Here is a 10,668-nt window from a genome sequence, read left to right as displayed (position 1 = left end):
TTATATGAATAAGAAGAGTAGTAGGGAACAGGAAGAGGGAAATAAATTCCACTCTGAAAGAAAAAAATGATAAGCCAATGAAAAAGCAAACCACCAATACTACTCCATTATTGTTCGCAGATATGTTGCTGAGGTGCCTCTGAGTACCTGCTCATTTCTTTTCCATATTGAATGGAATCTGAGTCCTTACTTAATACTCAGTGGATATCAAAAAGGCACATGAGACTTTGAAAATCTGGTCTCTATGTAATATTCTTCAATTCCAATGAATATTTTTTTATGTAACTCTTAGATAAATTTGCATACAGTTTAAAAATATATGAGTTTATAAGGCTGAGGAAGGACATCCTCAATTTCACTGAATTTCACTGTTTTAATTTTATCTTTTTTAATTTTAATATTAGTTTTAATTTTATCTTTTAACTATTATATGTGTTCATTTTGTGAAAATTTGGAAGGCTCCCCACCAAAGTCTGATCCAATCTTTCTTTCTTTCTCTCATATTCTAAGGCTGTGATGAATGAAAGCAAAGCATAAAGCTGACAGAGAGGACATAACATTAATTATATTGAGACAATCTGCTAGCAGTCAGGATGAATGAGGTTTTTTTCACAATCAAGTTTCACCAGTACCAATAGTTCTATCAGCTTCTGAGCTTGTTCCACTGCATGGGTGAACAGCTAGGTAGGTCATTTGTCACAGAATATAAAAGCAAGAATCCACTTTTTGAAGTGGGGAATTCAAGCCAATGAGCCCATCAGTAATTTGTACTATAATTCCATCTTTGTATAATCAGAGAGATTAGCTGCCAGCAGTCTGTTTATGTGCAGGAGCCTAGCAATATCTTAGAGATAGTTTTCCATGTAAGCCCATAAATTTTTATGAGATTTATATGTTTTGGTCAACAGAACATACTTTGAGGAGTATTTTTATTTTTTAATTAGCAACTTATTTCACTTTTTATTGAAACAGGAACACTCATTTGGCATTTTATTTTGAGAAGTAGCCAAAAGCATACTGGACTCTCCTTTTGTGGTAGGTAGACAAGGTGAAAAGCTTGAAAAGGGTATTGCTTTAACACAGATGACCACAGAATGAATTTGATCTTGTTAGGGCTTGAATCAACTCAGCTGGAAAATTGGATGTAAGCAGGACCCAACCGAAAAACAGGTGTTGTAGCTCAATTTAAATAGTCTCAATAAATAAATGACAGCCAAAAGCTATGTGAAATTGTATGTAGTTATTGTAAAATAGTAGGAGAAATGGATTTGTGATACCTTTTTACTGGAAAACCAAAAAGGTTCAAGGAGGAATGTTGCTATAGTTCCAGTACATCTTTACAATAAGAGGTTAAGTAGCTGCCTTGAATTTTTTTTTTATTAATTATTTTTTATTTTTTTTGAGAGAAAAAATACTTGATACCTGGGAGGAGTTCAGTAAGGAATACATTTGATATAAATCTTATTGCTAGACTTCATGCACATTTCCTAATATATATTTATTTCTAGAGACAATTAAAACAATTATTTACATTTTTCAAACAGTGACATTTCATTTGGTGTAGAAAGAAACAGAAGAAAAACTTAAAGGAAGTACTGAAACTCTTATGCTAGCATCTTATTGTTTGTTAATGATATATTTGCACTAACACTACTTTCCTGAAAAGACATATGACCTAAATTGAAACTATTAGTTTATTTATGCAATAAATGTTTTAAAATTCATGGTTAGCACCACTCTAAAAATTCTTTAAAATTGTTTTAAATCAATATAAAAATAAATGTTCATAAGTATCAGAAGTCATTTGAATTAAAAATGTCCTTTTATTTAGAAAAATGGATGTGTGTCTCCGGCTCCCTTTTTATCAAGAAACCTACATTATGTGCAGTGTGAAATAATACTATGTATAATTTCGGAGCTATAACTGCCTAATTCATATAGAAAGAAGTGATTAGATATTTTTGGTGGTTGTGGTATGCAGTACTCACAGGTTATTAGTATGGATGCCTCCCTGTTCTTTTTGGTCTTAAGATCGGTGGCTTCATTCTTTTCATAGTGGGAGTAACAAGCACTTGAAGAACTTTGCTGGGAAGAATGCGGAGTGTTCATGATAATGGGTTCTTCTTCAATGTAGCATACACATTTTAATGTTTTAATATTTTAATTTTAACATTTTAATATATTTTCTAACATACTTTTAAGCCTTTGTTCTTTCTTCATTTGTCTGTGGCACCATATTACATTCAAAAGCACTATATGTGGAGCCTTCTAGGTATGTTAAATATCATGGTTCTGTTTGTTACCCTTAGGTTTCGTACAGCTCTGGTCAGCATTACCGTAACTGGTCATGGGTGAGTTGTTCATAGCTGTGGGTTCTACTGCACCAGCCCTCATCATGCCAAGCCTGCAGTCCTCTGCTCTGCAACCTGTGTCCTCACTTCTCAAGGCGTGCGTAATGATGCAGACTGCATCATTATGGTACAATCATATTTTGTTCTACATATAATAACTACTTGTTACTGCTATCTATATAAAATTATGTATGTACTATAAAAAGATAAACACAATTTAAAGAAAGTAGCCATTACCACCTGGTCAGTTAGAAAAACCTCTGTCACAGCTAAATTAAGTAAATCACAGCTGTATGCAGGTCAAGATAAGTTCAGACACAGCAGGCTTGACAAGCCTTATTTCTGAGACTGTGCAATATATATATATATATATACATATATATATGTCTCAATATAAAGCTCAAGGCTAGTAACAATGGTACAGTATTACAGGACTGTGTAGAACTCCAAAGATGAGACCAGCTATCCATGTAGAGGTAGGATGCTGTGATTTCAATATCTTAGTATAGGTACATTGATCACTTTAGTGTGTGTGTTTTCCCATTTCTGCCCTCATATGTAGCCTGCCAAATAGTTTGAGGAATTTCATGTTGTGATTCAGGCCAAAGATAAAGTAGTTGTATTTCTGCCTAAGAAGATAACTCCTTCATCTATACTCTTTTTAAGCTTTCAAGCATGAACAGCAACAACAACAAAAAGATCTGGAATGATTTTTCTACCTAGCTCTTTCTCAGATATTTTCTTGTGGGAGCTGGTGAAAAGACTTTCTTCCCTATTTTTTCTTCTCTGTATATTTTTATTTAAATAGCTTATTACCCTAATTTAAGTCTAATTTTCAACTATATACTGTACATAGATTAGATATTGGTATATAAAGAATCTTAAGTGTTGGTTTGAACTTTGGAAGAAATTAATTCTTGCAAAAACCCTGACTAAAGTCCTATCAAACTTTTCTTGGCATTGCTGTATCATCTGTATATATGACTTGTAAATACTCAGATACCTTAAATTTATTTGAAGTTGCTTGTCTAAAATTTAGTAGGTTCTGACATCAGAGTTAGAACTCTGAGATACCATCGAAAATACATGGTGAGATTTTGAAAACAACTGTTTTCAGATGCATTTATAATAATTACTCTTGACTAGATATTATAGGTCTCAGTGGGCTGTTCTTCTAAAGCATTTTTGGGGCAGTAATAGACATGCTGAAAAAGGCAATTGAGACACTGCTTACGCGCAGCCCTAAAGGTAGGTTGTTTTTTTTGTTTGTTTGTTTGTTTTTTTTGAACAGATGGTGTAATTTGCTTCCTGCTGTTTTAAGGGTTGTCTTCATCCTGAGGTATTCTAGTGCACTCTTGTGCCAATCATATTTGTCCATTATGACTGTTTCTGTTTTTTTTTATTTTATTTCAATTCTCCTCTGACTTATCTTTCACTTTTATTGTGTGATGGTTTTTTTTCAGGCAATTGCTGACCTAGTAAGCCTGAGGCAGCCACGACATACATGGTTCTGGATTATTGTTAAAATGCTTTTCCCTCCTTTTTATGATCCTAAAATAGTGTATAATTGATCCTCTGAAATTACATACACACACCAAAAAAAAAAAAAAAGCTAATACTGTGTAACAGTAGATTTATTATAACATATTCCCAAAGTTTTGCTTTGCAAAGATCATGTGAAATTGACCCTTAATGAAGGGTCATGTTAAAATGTAATCTAATATAGTTATTTTTATTCTACATTGCTTTTATGCTCTAGAAAGCAGTCCACTGATATCCTGGAAGAACAGAATCTTTTCCTTTAAAATCCTGAGATGCTGAGGTAGAGACAGCAGTTCTGGAAACCCTTCCTTTTCAGCTGTGGTGCTTTTCTGAAAAAAAGAGAAGGACTGACAGAGAGAACCATGGTGCTTGTTTTAGATCTGGTAGAATGGGTGGTTGTTCTCAGCTGGAGACCATTATAATGTAAAAGTTAAACAGTTTTACCATATTTCCTTACAGCTGCTATACCTATATTTAAAGAAATTTAAGTTTGCATCATTTGTTGTAAGCTGATGACTTCTCATGATACCATTTTCTTTGTCTTCTAGATCTCTGATAGATAAACTGAACAAAGAGAACAAAAATTGATTGACTGTATGTGACTTTGGGAATACTTGCAATGGGCTAAGAATGTCCATTTAAACATGCCTGTATAAGCAGATATAGGCAGTTATGTACTAGCTCTTCCAACATTCTGGACTGGCTAGTCACAAGTCATCTCTGGACCAGGTGCTGTCTAAATTAATTTCAGAGAGGCTGTATCTCATCTAAAGCATCACACTTCTACTTGTATAGATGATGTACCAATATGCTCAGTATTCCTGTAAGGTAACAAAACCTGTTCATCCCACTTTACAGATGGTGCTCTGAAGAGAATATGAATGACTTGCTTGGACATCACACAGGAAAACTGAAGAAAAACTGTTTTATCTCCTAAAGTGTGGGCTAACACAATGACTGTTAAACAACTCTCTCTCTTCTTTACTTGACATTGTGGTATACAATTATGAAACTTGGTATTTGTGTCCTCTTAAGCTATGTTTTTGTCTGCAATCACTGGAACAGTACTGAAGTGTGTTGGTGACTCTTTGCCTTCAGGAAGGTAGAGGAGTAAAATGCTTCTAATTAAAATAGAATCATTAAGGTTGGAAAAGATCTCCAAAATCATCTAGTCCAACCATCCCCCTACCACTAATATCACCCACTAAACCATGTCCCTAAGCACCACGTCCAACCTTTCCTTGAACACCCCCAGGGACGGTGACTCCACCACCTCCCTGGGCAACCCATGCCAATGCCTGACTGCTCTTTCTGAGAAGAAATGTCTCCTAATTTCCAAACTAAACCTCCCCTGGCACAATGTGAGGCCATTCCATCTAGTCCTATCACTAGTTACTTGTGAGAAGAGGCCAACCTCCAGCTCTCCACAGCTTCCTTCCAGGTAGTTGTAGAGAACAATAAGGTCTCCCCTGAGCCTCCTCTTCTCCAGACTAAACAACCCCAGGTCCCTCAGCGGCTCCTCACAGGACTTGTGTTCCAGGCCCTTCACCAGCTTCATAGCCCTTCTCCGGACAGGTTCCAGGGCCTCAATGTCCTTCTTGTAGTGAGGGGCCAAAAGCTGAACGCAGTACTTGAGGTGTGGCCTCACCAGAGCTGAGTAAAGAGGGAAGATCACCTCCCTGGTCCTGCAGACTATACTATTCCTCATACAAGCCAGGATGTTGTTGGCCTTCTTGGCCACCTGGGCACACTGCTGGCTCATGTTCTGGCAAGCATTGACCAGCACCCTCAGATCCTTTTTCTTCACAGCTTTTGAGCCACTCTTCCCCAAGCCTGTAGTGTTGCAGAGCAGTGCTTACAGTAAGTAAAGTATTTTCAACTTCTTGTGCTGCCCTACCAGCGAGGAGGCTGAGGGTGCACAAGGAGCTGGGAAGGGACAGAACCAGGACAGCTGACCCAAATTAGTAAATGGAATATTCCATACTATGCGATGTCATGTGGGGCAATAAAAGTATAAAAGGCAATAAAATGGGCTGGGGCACTGGCATTGCCTGGGGATTGCAGGTGGTGAGGAACTGTGCATTGTTTGTTTTGCATATTATTTTGTCATTATTATAATAACAAGCCAGGATGCCACTGGCCTTCTTGGCCACCTGAGCACACTGCAGGCTCATGTTCAAATGAGCATTGACCAACACCCCCAGATCCTTTTCCTCCACACAGCTTTCCAGCCACTCTGAGCCAAGACTGTAGTGCTGTATGGGGTTGTTGTGGCCAAAGTGCAGGACCCAGCACTTAGCCATGTTGAACCTCATCTCATTGGCCTCTGCTCATCGACCCATCCTGTCCAGGTCCCTCTGCAGGGCCTTCCTGCCCTCTGGCAGATCAACACTACCCCTCAGCTTGCTGTCATCTGCAAACTTACTGAGGGTGCACTCAATTGCCTCGTCCAAATCAATAAAGATATTAGAGGATGGTCCCCAACACTGACCCCTGGGGAACACCACTGGTGACTGGTCGCCAGCTGGATTTCACTCCATTTACCACTACTCTCTGGGCCCAGCCATACAGCCAGTTTTTAACCCAGAGTGTACCTGTCTAAGCCATGGTCTGCCAGCTTCTTCGGGAGAATACTATGGGAGATCATGTCAAAAGCCTTGCTTTTGTCTAGCTAGACTAGCTAGACTAGCTAGAAAGTCTAGCTAGACTACGTCAACAGCCTTTCCCTCATCCACCAGGCAGGTCACCTCCATAGAAGGAGATGAGGTTGGTCAGGCAGGACTTGCCTTTCATGAACCCATGCTGACTGGGTCTGATCCACTGGTTGTCCCGCATATCCTGTGTGATTACGTTCAAGATGACCTGTTCCATCACCTTTCCTGGCACCGCGGTCAGGCTGACAGTCCTGTAGTTTCCTGGGTCCTCCTTATGACCCTTCTCAAAGATGGACATCACATTAGCAAGTCTCCAGTCATCCAGGACCTCTCAGGATGACCATGACTGCTGATAGATGATGGAAAGCGGCCCAGCAATCACATACACCAACTCCCTTAGCACCCTTGGGTGGATCCCATTTGGCCCCATGGATTTGTGACTGTCCAGATGGAGCAGCAGGTCTCTGTTTCCACCTGAACTGTCGGGGGTTTCTTCTGCTCCCCATCCTAGACTTCCAGGTTGGGAGGCTGAGTACCCTGAGGATAAGTGGTCTGGTTAGTAAAGACAGATGCAAAGAAGGCATTAAGAACCTCAGCCTTTTCCTTATCCATGTTCTCCCCTGCATCCAGTAAAAGATGGGGATTCACCTTGGCCTTCCTCTTGCCAGTAACATATTTATTAAAACATTTTTTTTGTTTTCCTTAACCATAGTGGCTAAGTTGAACTCATGCTGGCCTTTGGCCTTCCTGATTTTTTCTCTGCATATGCGAGCAACTTCATTGTACTCTCCCAACGTTGCCTGCCCCTTCTTCCACGGGACATAAACTCTCTTTTTCTCCTGGACACTCAGCAAAAGTTCCCTGTTCAGCCATGCCAGGCTTCTTCCCCACCAGCTCATCTTCCAGAACGCAGGGACAGCCTGCTCCTGTGCCTTTAAGACTTCCTTCTTGAGGAGTGTCCAGCCTTCCTGGACCCCTCTGCCCTTCAGGACTGGCTCCCTAGGGACCCTCCTCCCTATCAGTGTCCTGAACAATTTAAAGTCAGCCCTCCGGAAGTCCAAGGTAGCAGTTTTACTGACGTTACCAAGAATAGAGAACTCTACGATTTCATGGTCACTCTACCCAAGACAACTCCCTACCACCACATCTCCCACCAGTCCTTCTCTGTTCGTGAACAGTAGGTCTAGAGGGGCACCCCCTTCGGAAGGCTCATGAACCAGCTGAGTCAGGAAGCTGTCTTCCACACACTCCAGAAACTCCTAGACTGCTTCCACAGGTCTTTATTGTATTTCCAGCATATGTCCGGGAAGTTAAAGTCCTGCATGAGAACAAGCACTGGCGATTGAGTGACTTCTGCCAGCTGCTGATAGAACATCTCATCTGTCTCTTCATTCTGGTTTGGTGGTCTATAACAGACACTCACCAGGATGTCTGCCTTGTTGGCCAGCCCCCTGATCCTTATCCACAGGGACTCTACCTTATCACTCCCAACCCCGAGCTCAACAACATTGAAATACTCTCTAACACAGAGAGCCATGCCACCGCCCCTCCTTTGTTGCCTGTCCCTTTTGAAGAGCTTGTAGCCATCCATTGCAGCACTCCAGTTGTGGGAGTGGTCCCACCACGTTTCACTGATGGCGACTAGGTCATAGTTTGCCTGCCACACAATTTCTTTTCCTCCTGTTTATTGCCTATGCTGTTTGTATTGGTGTAGATGCACTTCAGTTGCATCATTGCCCTCACCCCCAACCCTGGCATTGCTCCCCCAGACTCATCCCTATTGAGCCTCATTTCACCCTTTTCCCACTTCGTACCTAGTTTAAAGCCCTCTCAATGAGCACTTCCAGCTCCTGAGCTAGGATCCATTCCCCCTTTGAGACAGATGGGACTCATCTGCAACCATCAGGCCAGGTGCTGAGTAAACCTGCTGAGTAAAAGATCTTTTAAGGTGAATAACAGCTATGACAGTAGACCATGAAAGCAGTAAATATCCCCTAGATTTCTGCACACTGCTTAGACACCTCTCAGTCTTGATGGTAAGAGATGTAAATAAAATTAACGTCACGAGCATTTGTGCTCATTAAAGATTATTCAGCAGCAGGTTATACTGATCAAGTCTAATTGGGATAAGTATTAACACTTTTTTTTTTTTTTTTTCCCCCTTTGTTGATCCTGTATTTTAAGGAAAGAGGGAAATATTTCAGTATGGATAACATATAATTCTATACTTACAGTGGCAAACCTATTTAAATCCAACTGAATGTAGCTAACGTGGCTGAATAACTCACAGAAATATAAATCAAGGTCATACTGTCCTCATTATTAATACCTAAGGTCCAAAACTGGCAAATGGTTTTACTTGGTCAACAAATAAAATAGAACAAAAGGTGGGGGAGGAAGAAAGGAGTAATTTTGAGCTGTCACAAAGTTCCCTCAGGAATATCAAATTAACCAAAAAAATAATATTGTAGTGTTCCAAACTCGTATTAGTCCAAACACCATAGATTATTTTAATGACAAACACTTAAAAATTAAATATATCTTTCATGAATAAAGTTACTTATTTATTTTTTGCATTCAGTAGTTCAAAGTTTCAATAGTTTGCAAAATGCAGTGTTAGCCTATTTTTATGAAAAATTTCATTTTACACATTCTGTTCAGTGTAGTGCCCACCTGGGAAGCTCTTGAATAAAAATAAGCTGATCTCAAAGATACTGAGTTTTTCTTTTTTTTTTTTTTTTTTTAACTGCTTAATAATCATTACTTCTTGTTACAAGTGCACTTCTAAAGAAAACCCATGGTAGTTTCTGGACATTGTTATTGATGGGTAAGGGTGCTTCCCATTCTTATTCCTCGGAAAGGGTACTTATCAAGACAATACTGATTTCTCTTTTCCTTCTGCTCCTCCTATGTGTGAGACAATCTCATATGCAAAGGTACCTTGGTGGAGCTGAGAGGGAGTTTCATTTAACTGGTTGCTCTGAATTGCTTTATAAATCTCTCCATTGACGACTGACAACAAAGGGTGATTTCAATCACTCATTGAAACTGCACATTTCTCTCTAACAATAAGAACTGCTCAGACTTAAAAATGTAATTAGAAAACACATATACATGTCTAAGATGGGTTAGATGAATTTCTCATTGTATTGACACATATTACACTGTGTGTTAGATGTGCATGAGCAAATGGTTATCACCTGTCCTTTTCCTTGATTTGTTCTCCCAGAAACATAGATATATTAACAAGCAGAAGTTTCTGAACGGCAACGGTGTCCTAGCCTGGTATATTAGAAGAAGCTGCAGTTGACTTCTCTTTACTTCATTGGACCAAGCTGTAAATTGCTTTAGTTCAGGAGGTGTTATGTATCCTATCTGGCTACCACAAAAAGCTTGCAACCTGCTTGAAGTGGATCAACGTGGACAGGTCAGCGTGATAAATGCTTTAGCAGTGCCATTTTCAACTGCTGCAGTCAAAATGGGGTGTTACATGCTTGTAATAGTTGGCATTGATATTGACTTACCTAGATGATCCTTTACATGTATGTGGATGAACAAAATAAAAGTTTGTCTGCTATACTTTTTTTTTTTTTCCTACTATTTTACTGTGACCAAAAGCATTCCTGGCATCCTACTGGACACTGATACTAACACAAGTGTTAATAGTGAATGACCAGTTACACTGAGGCCACATCAATTAATACTTCAAAGTAGGTACAGCAGGTTTGACTTCAGCTACCCACGATATCCTCATAAGTATGCCATCAGCCACTAAGATTATCAGAAAAGCTGAGCTTTTTTCTTCAGTGAAAAAGGATAAGACAGGTCAAGCACTAAGATTAAACTCTGAGAACTAGTCTAATCAAGCAGTTATGGATCAAGAGATGAACGAGAACATGCGATCTTGCTTCCTGTTCTGTTTGACAGCATACATAACTGCATGAGCAAACAGACTATACCCTTTACAAAAGTTATTTAGAGAAGGGCAGGCATAACTCTGTTCCAAACAGGAGAGACAACTTGCACCACAGGTGAATTGGCTGTTACCTGGTGCTAATGAGAGAGAAGCTTTGTCATATCTTAGGAAATTTGTGCCTCTATAGACTTCAGTGGGGAAGAAA

The 10,668-nt window shown here is 39.5% G+C and overlaps 1 long non-coding RNA gene across 3 annotated transcripts; it reads left to right on the top strand.

The window, feature by feature from the left end:
* Positions 1 to 1,257: 1,257 nt before the first annotated feature.
* On the top strand, positions 1,258 to 5,036 carry LOC121063566. 3 transcript variants are annotated; one of them, XR_005816062.1, is made up of 5 exons: positions 1,258 to 1,349; positions 2,310 to 2,478; positions 3,643 to 3,690; positions 4,442 to 4,622; positions 4,752 to 5,036. It is a non-coding gene; the product is annotated as an uncharacterized LOC121063566 (long non-coding RNA). The 3 variants fall into 3 exon arrangements; XR_005816063.1 differs by lacking the exon at positions 3,643 to 3,690; XR_005816064.1 differs by lacking the exons at positions 4,442 to 4,622; positions 4,752 to 5,036 and adding an exon at positions 3,815 to 4,030.
* The last annotated feature ends 5,632 nt before the right edge of the window (positions 5,037 to 10,668 follow it).

Source organism: Cygnus olor, chromosome 1, assembly GCF_009769625.2.
Source record: "Cygnus olor isolate bCygOlo1 chromosome 1, bCygOlo1.pri.v2, whole genome shotgun sequence".
In the NCBI taxonomy this organism is placed as follows: Eukaryota; Metazoa; Chordata; class Aves; order Anseriformes; family Anatidae; genus Cygnus; species Cygnus olor.
Note: the sequence above shows the minus strand (reverse complement) of the source record. Positions and strands in the feature narration are given on the sequence as shown.